The sequence below is a fragment of the Eriocheir sinensis genome, unplaced genomic scaffold (genome assembly GCF_024679095.1).
Source record: "Eriocheir sinensis breed Jianghai 21 unplaced genomic scaffold, ASM2467909v1 Scaffold429, whole genome shotgun sequence".
Classification (NCBI taxonomy): Eukaryota; Metazoa; Arthropoda; class Malacostraca; order Decapoda; family Varunidae; genus Eriocheir; species Eriocheir sinensis.
In genome coordinates, this window is record NW_026111753.1 from 145,061 (window position 1) to 157,312 (window position 12,252).

The window sequence follows — 12,252 nt, forward strand, 5'->3', positions numbered from 1 at the left end:
GAGAGAGCAGGTGGTGTGTGTGTGTGTGTGTGTGTGTGTGTGTGTGTGTGTGTGTGTTAAGATGAATGACCTCGGATGTTGAGATGGAAAGGTTACAGCAACACAGAATCTTGCGCAACGTAACCTTAATAACGCGAGGAAGCTGTTAAAAGGGTGTCATAGAATACGGGAAAAAGTTAGATGAATGGAACATCGAAAAAAAAACCTAGCTGACGTTAATATGAGCCATAAAATACAAGAGCAAACGAAATAATAGTAAAAGCTATAAGATGAAGAACGAGGAACAGCAATAAAAAAAATAGTAACAAAAAGAAAGGAAACTATATGAATTAGCGCTGACAATATATTTTTCTCAATTCTGCGACCATTTTTACCGTCTTCTGAGGCATCCCTCCAGCAGTCTCCTTGCAGCTCATTTTAGTGTTATCAAGGTTACGTTAGATCAGGTTGCGTCAGCTTCCTGTGTTGCCGTAACTTTTTCATCCCAACATCGAAGGTCTTTAATCTTAATGTTAGCAAGAATTTTCGTTTAAGGGAAGCTGCTTTTTCTTCCTCATCTCCTTTCGCCTCTTTTTTCTTGTTCCGTTGGTCCCACGCAGAAGCCTCATTCCTCCTTGACAACATTAAGGTCAGTATTTTCAGACGCTGCCGCCTCTCATATGAACTAATTCCAAAGGTCGAAAATAAGGTTAATCGGGTTCTAATGATTTTTTTTTTTAACGTTCATGGTTCAGAAGTGAGGTCAAAACTACTATCAGGGTCATAAAACTATACCAGGAAATACCCCAAACCCTTTCGAAAGTCCTATCAAATGTGTGTGCTTGGGCGCCGAAATGTTTACCCGGCAGCTCAATGGATAAAGGATGCAAGAAAGCGGCACAAAGTATACTATCAGGAAAACAAAGTACGTAACTCTGCACATTGAGGAGCTCTTGCCACGCGCACATAGGACCCAGACCACATCCATGCCCTGCGAAAGACCGACCAGCACAAGGAAGGATCCCACAACACAAGTTCATCCCATCACACTCACGTTACAGCATTTATGTCAACTATTCTGGTTTATGGTGTAGCATTTTCAGACCAAAGAAAACACCTAAAAATCATTCACCACAGCATCTCCTTAGTTTGTCTTTCTTTCACGTCTATGTAAGGTACTTATTTTCGAGAAGCGTTGGCGTTTATTAAGTGACGCGGCGCCTGTTTGGCGAAGTTTATGATGCATTGCACGTCCAGCCATAATTTGACGCTTCTGTCAATGCCCTATACATTTTGAGAGAGAGAGAGAGAGAGAGAGAGAGAGAGAGAGAGAGATTACATGGAAGTTCAGTGTTCAAGAATAAAAAATAAGGGCATGGGATTATATTTTTCTATATAATCTTCTGACACTTGACCTTATACCGTCCTACCTACGTCAAGCCATTTTTCTACCTGTTCTATCGTTGTATTTTATCGTGCCAGTTAGAGGTATATAGTATATACGTACTTTATGCTCATGAACTTAAAATAAGCCATAGTTCTCTCTCTCTCTCTCTCTCTCTCTCTCTCTCTCTCTCTCTCTCTCTCTCTCTCTCTCTCTCAAACGCACACTAAAGAAAAAAAAGCACCGAAGCCTTGGCAGTTCAAGAATAATTCAAACAGGAATAAAAACCATCCCTTTATCTTTTCTTACTTTCTTTTTTGTTTGTGTGTGCTCACCACCACCACCACCACCACCACTAGATACTACCACAATCATCATCACCACCACTACTACCACTACTACTACTACTACTACTACTATTACAACTGATGCTGACACCACTACCACACTCTTGGCTACTACTACTACTACTACTACTACTACTACAATCCACTGCAACTAACAGAAATGAAAATATTAACAAACAGACTTCAAGTGGAGGAAAGGACGAGCTGATAACGGACCCCCCCCCCCAAAAAAAAAAAAAAGAAAAAAAAAACGGACGAACGGACGGATTCAACGTACGCATTATTTACCGATGTAAGATATTTATAGTTGCACCGAAGACTCCCAAAGGAAACTGATGGGTAAAAAAATCGGCAAAGGAAAAAAATAATAAAGTGGTATACGCTCACGAAAGGGAAAGATTACAGTATACACGTTTTTTTTATGGCGTATATCTTTTCTTCTTTTCGCGTTGGAAATCAATGGATACGCAAACTAAATACATAAATATGCACCGAAATGAAATAAAATATATAAATAAAACAACATCCGAAAGTAAATAAATAAAACACGCAAAACAATGGAAAAATATAACTAAAATCTAAACACATTTTTTTCCTCTCTCTCTCTCTCTCTCTCTCTCTCTCTCTCTCTCTCTCTCTCTCTCTCTCTCTCTCTCTCTCTCTCTTCTAAGGTGCTTGTGGGCGTTTATGTTCTGATATTTTTTTCAATCTTTGTTTCTTCTATTTTATCATCTCTCACAAATGAATATATATAGTGATCGCAAGAGAGAGAGAGAGAGAGAGAGAGAGAGAATACAAAAACTCAATTCTTCTTAGGGGGAGGATGCATTATTAAGGAAATCAATACACAGGTATAGAAGAGCGGAAAGAGCCAGGAGGAAGCGAGGAGGAGGAGGAGGAGGAAGAGGAGAAGGAGGGAGCGGAGGAGGACTGAAGGTGAGGTGGGAGTACGTTCACACGGAAGACTTTTTGACAGGTAAGTAAGAGGGAAGAAGGCAAAAGGGGCAGGTAGGAAAGAGGGAATGAAAGCTAAGAGGATGAACACAACACCTGGCGAGGAGAAAGAGGAGGAAAGTGTAGGATTATAGATAGATGGATAGAGAGGAGATAGATGGGCGGGCATATATAGACAGATCAAGATAAATTAGAAAATTATAGAAAAACGCTAGATAGATGAATGAATAAATAAAAAAATATACAGAAGTGTTTAAATATTGATGAATTCATAAAAGGGAAATGTGAAGAAAGAGATGGATGGGATAGAATCGGTATATAGGAACAATAAAATAAATATCTAGGTAACTTAGATATAAATAGAAATAACATGCGGGGAGACAAATGTGGACGGATGAATACGGGAGTAGCAAGCAATCTGGAGCAATAAAACGAAAATACTAGTTATAGAAAGATCGAAAAACGGATAAAGGTAGCTACTATTGTGTTAGAAAGATGGATAAAATGGATAGAGAGTTACAGAAAGATTCAAATAAAAGCACATACGAAAACAGATAGACAGACTGGTAAGGGAAACATATGCAAACTGAAAAGTACAGAAACATTAATTAAGAAAGAGCAAGTAGATTGATTGAAATAAAATAGATTAAAAAAAAAAAAAAAAGAGTACACACGAAAACAGCAGGACACATATTGATAAGGGAAAAGTATGTTGACAGGAAGGCACTGAAACATTAATGACCAGATACCAAGTAGATTGAGTAATGATAAGACAGACAGACTGACAGGTACACCACGTCACTAGTAGGTTACATAAACAGAAATTCATCTCTAAAGATAACAAGACAGCCACACGAGAAGTAAAGAAAGATTATAAATACTAGTATACATTCACCATCATAATATTCTTCTTTCCTCTTGCTTTACCTGCTTGGATACATGCACGAGAGAGAGAGAGAGAGAGAGAGAGAGAGACCTCACTCCAGTAGATTCTCGTCCAGTCTATTATGAGAGAGAGAGAGAGAGAGAGAGAGAGAGAGAGAGAGAGAGAGACCTCACTCTAGTAGCTTCTCGTTCTTTCATGAGAGAAGAGAGAGAGAGAGAAGCTACACTCTCATAATCGGCTTTCCTCTTGTGTTTCGAAGAGATGATGAATAAAACACAAACATTAGTAAATAGGCTTATTATGTCTGTAACGATTGACTTGCTCTTATTATTATTATTATTATTATTATTATTATTATTATTATTATTGTTGTTGTCATTGTTATTTCCTGTCATTGTCTTACATGTTATTTTGTTCTCTTATCGTGCATGCGTGTGTGTTGAGAGAGAGAGGAGAAAAAGTCAACGTATCCCTCCCACCAAACACCAACTCAACACCATCCCGTCAACACACACACACACACACACACACACACACACACACACACAAGAATATCAACAATGGCGACGGCGAAGCTGAGGAGATTTCGTATTCACGGCTATCCAAGAGAGAGAGAGAGAGAGAGAGAAACCCGCATAGCTTCGTGACGTCACAGAGGGAGGCGTGGTCAAGGAGCGGCTGCAGCGGTTTACATAATCATCTCTCTCTCTCTCTCTCTCTCTCTCTCTCTCTCCACCACAATCCTCTTCAGTAAGTTCCGTCTCAGATTCCTCCTCCTCCTCTGCCTCCTCCTTTTCCCTTCTCCTCATAATTATTCTATCTACTGCCGCTCATCCATCTTCTCCATCTTCCATTTCCTCCATCCTCCACTTCCTCCCTTACACCTAAAACCGCTGTTGCTACTTCGTTATTCTTTTCTCCCCTCCTCCTCTTCTTACTTCACGTCGCTCTTCTGCTCCTCCTCCTCCTAACTTCTCGTGTTCTTCTCTAACTTCTTGTGGTCAGTCTTACCATCTTCCCTACTTTTACACACTCAAGTTTCTCTTTGTGTTCCCCTTATAATGCTCTCTCTCTCTCTCTCTCTCTCTCTCTCTCTCTCTCTCTCTCTCTCTCTCTCTCTCTCTCTCAAATATATCTAACCAGTTTCTTTCAATCTTTGCTTCGCCATGTTTTTGCCTTTTCCCCCTTCTATTCACACACAAAAAGAAACATTTTTTACCTCCTTATTAATTATTGAATTTAATTAAATGTGGAAACTTAATTTTTTTCTTCGACTCTTTCTTTTCTTAATGAGGTAAGGACGGTCATAATTTAATTCTCGAGTTCGTGTTTACGCGCTTGGCTACGCTGCATGCTTTCTTCTCTCTGACATTATAGAACTATATTAACGTGGTTACATAACATAAAAACACCTGACCACATAAATGATAGTGACACATCCTGTTTGTTACTGGTTACCTCCCCTCACCACTTCTTTCATTTCATAATTTCGGCATGTCGATACATAATATTAAACCCACCAGAACACATAGTAGTTATATGTTGTTGGGTTAGGCTAGGGAAGATTAGATGAACACACCTACACACCTATCTATCAGTGCTTATCTGCCAAACCTCCCGTCCATTCCTCTCCTCAGGCACTTAATCGACAGACACACCTCTGACGTAGGTTAAACTTCACACCTGGGTAACCTTGAGAGAGAGAGAGAGAGAGAGAGAGAGAGAGAGAGAGAGAGATTCGTGTAGTAGAGCCTGCTTGTTGACCTTCCCAAGTTCACACACACACACACACACACATACACACACTCTATTACTAAGCAACAGGGGTGATGCAAGTGCCCTTTACACCACTACAACGTCCCTCACCCCCTTCTCCCTACTGCCTATCCCACACTCTCCTCACCCCGCATCGTCTTTCCTAACCACACCCACTCGCTTCCCCCTTCCTGCCCCCGTCACCCCTCCTCCCCCTCCCCCTTCTCCTTCCTCCTCCATTCCCCTTTCCTTCCTCTCCCCTGCGCACGTCCTAACCACAACTTTCTCCCCTCCTTCTCCACCCTTACCTCCCTCCCCATCACCTTGCAACCCACAACCTGCTCCCATCCTCAGTTCCACATCCTTCTTCCCTCTCACCCATTCATCCTTCCCCCCCTCTACCTAGCTACCTCCCACACAATACTGTCACTTTCACTTCCACTCACTCCTCCCATCTCCTCCCAATCCCCTCCCACGCGTTTCTCACCCACTACTGAAAGAGAAGGTGGCGTGCACGAGAGTAACTGTTCATCATCGCAACGGGGTTACTTTCGGGTTGGAGGTAACTGGTAGTCTGTAAAACGTCTTGTCGAGGAACTTGTTCGCGTTACTGCCGCACCCAAGCACTGCACAAGTGGATGTCATTTTGGCAGAAAGTCTCTTGCGTCACCAACGCGAAACTGATCAAAAGAAGAAGCGCGGTTTGTTTTGCCTCCAACTCGGCCCCGAGCTTGAACTTGAGTATGCAACCTATACCTCTCCAAGCGTCACATAAGTAATCGAAAACAGAATGACCGGCAATGATTTTTGGGGAAGTGGCATATTTCCCAGTTTGTATTCGACAAAGTGCCTCACCAAAAACATTAAACTAAATAAAAGCCAATGGGACAGACTACAGGGTAATGTTCTGAGGTTAATCAAGGCGTGATTTAGTGACAGGATGCAGCGAGTTCAGGTAAATTGGGAAAAATCACATTGGCTTGATTTACTAGAGGCGTCCCACAAGGTTCAATGGGGAGATCTCATTGGGTCTCGTTACTAGATCCAGTGAGTGCGTCTGTCTGCCCTCGGAGCCTGAAGTAATCTTTCAATTAATTATTTACGTTTCCCTGGGGCCTATCTCAATTATTATAGGTTTGTACAATAAATTAAACAATTAATAAAAATGTTGTTGATCATATTCGTTGTTTTATTTCTTCGTAAACCAGTTAAAATTCGTTGAAGGCAATTTTCATACACCCAGAGCAGGTACCCAGTAAATGCTGCAAATTTTCGGAAGTCCATTTTTGCTTCATTTTGCAGTACTTTAGAGCAAGGACGCATATAATGAGGAAGGTTTTCAACTTTGTCATTCTTTTGTCTCGTTTACGAAGTAAAACACCGAAAATTAAAAAAAAAAATTATTAGTAACAATTGTGTCATTTATTGTATTGACGTATAATTTAGACAGGCCCCAGAGAACCATGGGGAACTTGAGATAATTGAAAGATTATGTTTAGGCTCCGTGGGCAGCAAGACGTAGCCTACTCGCTGGGAACATCTGATAACAAAAAGTTCCCCATTCTGGGTACAGTATTATCACTATCATATACATCAACAATCTTGAATACGGTATTATCAGTGACATGAGCAATTTGCTAAATGCCACAAAAGCATGTACCGACTAAACAGTTCAGACACGGCGCTGGTATTTCAGGAGGAACTAAAAGGCCTCTATGAGTGGGCCAACAAATGGATGACGCGATTCAACATCAACAAATACAACATCCTGACTGTAGAACAATAGTCCTGTCAGTAATTGCACTTTAAATAGCAGTTATTGACCACCTCTGTCGCGGTAAGGATTTGGGTGTGCGTGTGCACTCTGACCTTCGACCCAGAAATCATTATATTACAGCCAGAAACCGTGTAAACTGAAAGATTTATTCCTAGAAGCGTAACCAGCGTAACCAGCGCAGAAGTTATCCTGAAATTGTACCTGGCTCTGATTAGATCCCACCTGGCTGTTGTTCAGTTTTAGTGACCCCATTATTGGAATGATATAGCTTCCTCGAAGCAGTACAAAGAAGTGTGACTAAAATGATCCAAGGATATAGAAATTTCCCGAAGAGAAAAGACTTAAAACAACTGAACTTACTCTTTAAAGTTTAAATGGCATAGGACATAGGTGATTAAAATTAAATATTATTAAATGAGTTAAGGAGATTAACATGGGGGATATATATGAAGTACTTTACAAACAGGTGGAAGAACACGCAGCAACGGGTATAAAATGGATAAATTCAGGTTCATGAAAGAAATAGGCAAGAACTGAGTCACGAATATAGTGGTGGGTGAATGAAAACAACTGAGCAGATATGTAGTTAAGGCAAACACAAATGGAAGTTATAAATGGAGGTTAGATATTTTTATGGAGGCGCATTGATTAATAACCCACTCTTCTTATATATTTATGTAGGTATTTCTAAGTTTCAAATCTCAATAGTAATGGCAGTGTGAACAATGAACAATGCTTTAGTACTCACCACTTCAGTGGCTTCAGGAGGGTCCTCAATCACAAGTTAGTCTTTTTCTAAAGCCTGGACCCCATCATGCAACTTGCTGCAAGCCATGACCAATTGACCTGCAGTTTTATGAAAAGGATTAGTACATTTCATCTTGTCCCTGGTTAGGCTAACACACACACACACACACACACACACACACACACACACACACACACACACACATATATATATATATATATATATATATATATATATATATATATATATATATATATATATATATATATATACATAGATAGATAGATAGATAGATATTATATATCTATATATCTATATCTACGTCTATATATCTATATCTATATCTACATATATATATATATATATATATATATATATATATATATATATATATATATATATATATATATATATATAAAATATATTATTATTAATTCACATGCTCATGTTCAATATGTGTATAATACTAATGGATAGGCCAACAGGGAATCAGATATTTCATACTCATTTAGAAAAGGGCATGGTCACGAAATGTTCTTGTAACCTTTTATTTGTTTACTACTTAAGTGCATCCTTATTTACATATTTATTTAACTTAAACATTTATAGTTGTACTATAAGTTGAGATAAATAACTTGAAACAATACTTAAAGAGTTTCTAGAAAATGTGACGTCAAAAAAAATTCTTATGGTCAAGCACTGGGAAATACAAAAAATGTTAATAGCTGAATTATTCTTGGTGTTTATGATCATCTCAAATTCATACATATGAACTACTAAATAGTTTGGGATAACCTAAATAACAAGAATTTAACTGTATATATATATATATATATATATATATATATATATATATATATATATATATATATATATATATATATATATATATATATATATATATATATATATATATATATATATATATATATATATATATATTTATTTATTTATTTATTTATTTTTTACTATTTTCCATGCGCTTGACCACTACAAAATTTCTTGACATTACATATTCTAGAAAGTTTAAATAGACTTTCAAGTCATTCCGTTCTAATTGCAGTATATCTATATATATATATATATATAAATATATATATATATATATATATATATATATATATATATATATATATATATATATAGTATATATGTAAGTAAGCACAAAAGTAAACGAATAAAAGTTTACAAGAAAATTTCCTAACCATACCTGTTTTTAAAGGAATATGAATTTGATCCCTTGTTATTCATTTAGCATTACACGCACATATTGAGTACCTGTATGATTAAAAAAAAAAAATATTAATTGTTTTGTTTTGCATTTTGTGACCAAAATCCTGAATACTAGCAGAATATGGCCGCGTAGCAACAGACTGGCATTCACGAGCTACTGATGTATAAAATACAACCTTAGCATCAGATAAGTGTATCTTTGTATGCCACTGTATTTGCTATTATGAGGAATTCTTTTCTTTAGTTTTGCAACAATGGTGCAATGCTTATGTAGCTACATCAAACAAGGGAAGTGATATGATTTAACACTTTTTTCTTATCCATGATGTGTGTGTATTATGTGTGTGTGTGTGTGTGTGTGTTTGTGTGTGTGTTGTGTGTGTGTGTGTGTGTGTGTGTGTGTGTGTGATATATATATATATATATATATATATATATATATATATATATATATATATATATATATATATATATATATATATATATATATATATATATATATATATATAATTAGAGTACAACTAATTATGAAGATAAACAGTGGGCTATTTCATGGCCAATGATTCTGACATGACATTGTCCGCCAGCTTACATATCCTACACACACACACACACACACACACAAAAAAAAAAAAAAAAAAAAGGAAAGTGAGGCTAAAAATATATTGATCAAGGTCGAGTTCTTCTCTAAACCTTGATATTGACATAGCAATATTCTGAGGATACTTGAATGTTTGTGGCATTCATTAACAGATGTTATAAATATTGGTAATAATAGTGAAAGCAAGGTACTCATAGGTAACACAGGAAAGACACCACAAATATACCAACAGTGCAAAACAATTGTTAGCAAATGCAGTAGGAAATGTACCATACATTAATTACATGCTAATGATGTAGAAAAAAAAAAAAGGCTCGGGTTATTACAAGTGATGCTGGTCTCAATAAAATATTAAATAATACCAATTATACTCATACATACAGGTGAGACCAACAAACATTTTATGAGATCAGGGCAACAACTGCATTAACTGCAAAATTTCATTCGTGAAGCCGATAACCGTTCCAGAAAACATCGGAAAACATCAAACCAACCAACAATGCAATCAAAGCACTAAAAGTGGAACAAACAACAAGAAACATGAAAATATCGAGGTAAGAGCTAACACACATGATAGCCAAGAAGTCAATAATCTATTCTACACTACGGGCAAGGTATAAAGTTAATACCCACATTTCTGACAAGACACAAACCAACATTAGACAAGGCAACTTACATTACAGGCATAGTACAGGTGGAACAGATAAGAATCATGTAGGCTAAAAAGATTGAAGGCAGGCAGGAAGGTTATGATGGGGAGTTGGGTAGTCGAATAGACGGGTAGCTTAAACAGAGAAGCAGACAGGTAAATAAACAGATAAACAAGACAGGCAGACGGATAGACGGATGGACATGCACGCAGATGGAAGAAAAGACAGGCAGATGCATAGACATGCACGCAGACGGAGACATCACGGACCTAGGCATCACTATTAGCAAGCAGTGACAGGTTCACAGGACTGGCGGGGTTGCCACGTTGTAGTGAGACACACAGGAATATTATAAGCAACGACACAAATGGACAGTCACTTTAATTAAAACATAGACAAGCAAATATGGACGGAGAGCGGCATGTCCCCCAAGGCGATGGTGTAAGCAGCTTGCGATTACACACACACACACACACACACACTGAAGACTAATGGAGAGGCAGACAATCGCAGGCATGGATGTGCGCGTGTGTGTGCTCATGTCTCCTGATGTTATTATAGCTTGCTTGGGTTAAGATTGTTTATATTAACGCGCCCACATAATTATGAGAACGAAGAACAGTTGGTTAGGCCTAAGTATAGGAAACGAGATATCGGCGTGTTAACAAAACCAGTCTTTACCTTTACTCTTTTAACAGTAAAGGAGGCAGTTCAAGGAAAAAAAAACGCTAACCACTGCTCCTAAATAGAAAATAGAAGTGACTGGCCAAAAGAGAGGTCAATTTATGATGAGATATATATACACACAAACACGCACACACACTGATAAATACAGACATACAGAGTACATAGACAAACAGACACTGGTAAAGCAGCATTCGGAACAGTCAAATAGACAGATAGACATGGGCAGGCAGAGAGGCATTGGTGTAGTAGTGTTCCCATAGCACATACAGACAAACAGGCAGACAAACAGACATGGGCAGACAGGCAGGCATTGGTGCAGTAGTGTTCCCAAAGTACATACAGACAAACAGGCAAACAAACAGACATGGGCAGACAGGCAGGCATTGGTGCAGTAGTGTTCCCATGGCACACGCTCACAGACTAATAGACAGACAGACAGACATGGGCAGGCAGGCATTGATATGGCGTTCGCACGGCATACACAGACATAAATACAGACAGACAACAGACATGGGAAGGCAGACATTGGTGTGGTAGTGTTCCCATGGGTGGCTGGTGGGTTAGCAGCTTACACACACACACACACACACACACTTATATACAAACAGGGCATGAACAGGCAGGCAGGCATTGGTGTGTGTGTGTGTGTGTGTGTGTGTGTGTGAGGGAGGGGGGGGGGAGGGGGGGGGGGCTGGTAGGGTTAGCAGCTTGCAGGGAAATGAACCACTTCCGCTCACTGCCGCTCAGCCGACTATCCCGTGACAGGCGCTGTACCAATGCTGCTGTCACTTCCGCACTTCAGCCCCTGGCCGCCGCGTTACGTAAATCCACAAATCCGCTTCCCGATCAATCCACACACACACACACACATACACCACTTGCCATTCAATCTACCTGAACAATATTTCCTGTCGTGTATGACCGGGCAGTTGTTGGTTCCAGAGTTAAGTCGATTACTTTAATTTTTCCGTGCTGTCTTTTCCTCCCAAGGCACAAGCGGCGTACCTCCACTCACCACTTCTCGATTACAACTGAAGTCTGGAGACGCTACGTGTTTCTTAAAATATTTGTTTGCCTAAAAATTGAACATATTGTCTTTTTCTACAGGATTTAGTAGCCTACTAAAAATACATTTATTTTTGTTGCCTCAACTTCATAGCTATTATACCCAAACAATGCCCCCGATTCGATTTGATGTCTGGAACAGACGCCATAAGTCGCATTTCTTAATTGACAGTTTTTGCAAATGAA

The 12,252-nt window shown here is 38.7% G+C and overlaps 1 long non-coding RNA gene across 1 annotated transcript in view; it reads left to right on the forward strand.

Annotated features, from left to right (window-relative positions):
* Positions 1-12,252, forward strand: part of LOC126992259 (uncharacterized) — a 95,767-nt gene that overhangs the window by 24,005 nt on the left and 59,510 nt on the right. The window lies entirely within an intron of this gene.